The sequence below is a fragment of the Octopus bimaculoides genome, chromosome 16 (genome assembly GCF_001194135.2).
Source record: "Octopus bimaculoides isolate UCB-OBI-ISO-001 chromosome 16, ASM119413v2, whole genome shotgun sequence".
Taxonomy (NCBI): domain Eukaryota; kingdom Metazoa; phylum Mollusca; class Cephalopoda; order Octopoda; family Octopodidae; genus Octopus; species Octopus bimaculoides.
In genome coordinates, this window is record NC_068996.1 from 9,271,097 (window position 1) to 9,273,140 (window position 2,044).

The window sequence follows — 2,044 nt, forward strand, 5'->3', positions numbered from 1 at the left end:
GATCAGAAGTATTCCACCAAGTGTTTACTTGTGCAGTGACTTTGTTCAACTCTTTAGCATTTAAACCAGCCATATCTGGCCCAAATATTCTACCTGTTTTATGTTCAAACTGGCTTGATCCGGCATCTCACACCTACCTTACAATGTCATTCTAAAAATAATGAATATGTATTATATTTGATAGAGTAATCAGAATGCTAAAAGGGTTAAAACAAAGAAGAGTTGCACACTCTCTCACCACTCTCTCAGTTGTTACCCTCTTCAATCCAGACCATAATGACTGGGGATGGAAACAGATGTAGTAGATGACCAAGGTGTCTCATTTGCCTCATCTAGTTTTCTGCTGACCACAATGCATTACTGCAGCCACCTTCCTCTCTTTTGAGGGATGAATGCTTCTTTCATAGAGTCTATGAGATCCAGTCTTCACATGCATAGGTAGAAAAGCCCTAAAATACTAACTAACCCATGACGGGGACCCTGACAGCTGCTGCTATTCTGGGTCAGAGTAGACCAAGGAACAACAAAGGCTAAAATGTGCTTCCACATTCCTCATAATCCTAAAACTCCCAAACCAGGGCCCCACTAGCAGACATTTGAAGTTCAGATGGTGTATATGCAGCCGATTGATGATGTCATGTATTCTGCTTTGTGTTCTTTGTTACAAACAAGTTGCAGAACTGACATGATCTATACTGGATCTAATGGAATTGTTTTTTACATCTGGTACAGCCTTCCAGCTTCCCAGCCGTGGTCAAGCTGTCCAACCCATGCCAGCATGGACAATGGACATTAAATGATGTTGATGATGCTGTTGATTTCTTTGTGTTGGCCAAATGAAGTAGTTTGTGAGTGTGCCAGTTTTGCTTGCTTTGCTATGTCTTCTATGTGTGCTGTGACTGTGGTAGAGGTTATCATCATCATCATCATCATCACCATCATTGTTTTTAACATCTGCTTTTCTGTGCTTGCTTGGGTTGGATAGAATTTATTGAAGTGGATTTTCTATGGCCAGATGCCCTTGCTGTTGTCAACCTTCCAAACAAAGCAATATTTCCCTACAACCAGACGTGTTTACACGGAAGTTTGGAAATGAATGACGCTACTTATATAATAGTGACTCTTGCTTACTATCATTATATGAAACCAAGACAAGGAGACAGCATCACGCACAGGCATGCATGCACACACACAGACACACACACGCACACAGACATGCATGCATACAGATGTGCACACGTACACACACACATATATGTGCACGCACATATGTAGACATGTGCACACACACACACACACACACGTAATAAATACACATATGACAAGCTTCTTTCAGATTCTGTCTACCAGATCCACTCACAAGGCTTTGGTAAAAGACACTTGCTTAACATGCCACACAGCAGGATTGAAACCCAAACCATGTGGTTGGGAAGCATCTGTATGTTGCATGTAATTTCTATGTGGCTGTTTTGTTTGTGTCACTATAACATTGTAGTGACTGTTGTTGTTGCTGTTGTCATAGCCATTGTATTGTGGTATTGGGATCTTTATGTTGTGGATGTGACCATTGTAAAAGAACCTGCGAGTGCTTGTGGGTGGGGGGCTGTTGTGATTGACTGTTAGCAGAATATGGTAACCTGACCACCTTCTCTTACTGACACAACTGACATACAATGCACATTTGCATAACAAACACATGTTTGTGTGTATATACATATATATATATATATATATATATATATGTATATATAAAGATAGATAGACAGTAAGTAGGTGGCTGAAGTAAATATCAGGTGTCATCAGCTGAGCAAACAACTGATGACACCTGATATTTACTTCCACAACCTACTTACAAACACACACACACACACACTTACACACGCACACACTGATATATATATAGCAGATGAAAGACGGAAGATGGAATATATGAGAATTTATTATTAATCGCGACAATTGTTTCCACACACATACACACACACACACACACACATATATATATATATATATATATATATAAATGTATGTATATATATATATATAT

The 2,044-nt window shown here is 39.3% G+C and overlaps 1 protein-coding gene across 1 annotated transcript in view; it reads left to right on the forward strand.

The window, feature by feature from the left end:
- LOC106875156 (Krueppel-like factor luna) overlaps nt 1-2,044 on the forward strand; it is a 277,747-nt gene that overhangs the window by 88,657 nt on the left and 187,046 nt on the right. The window lies entirely within an intron of this gene.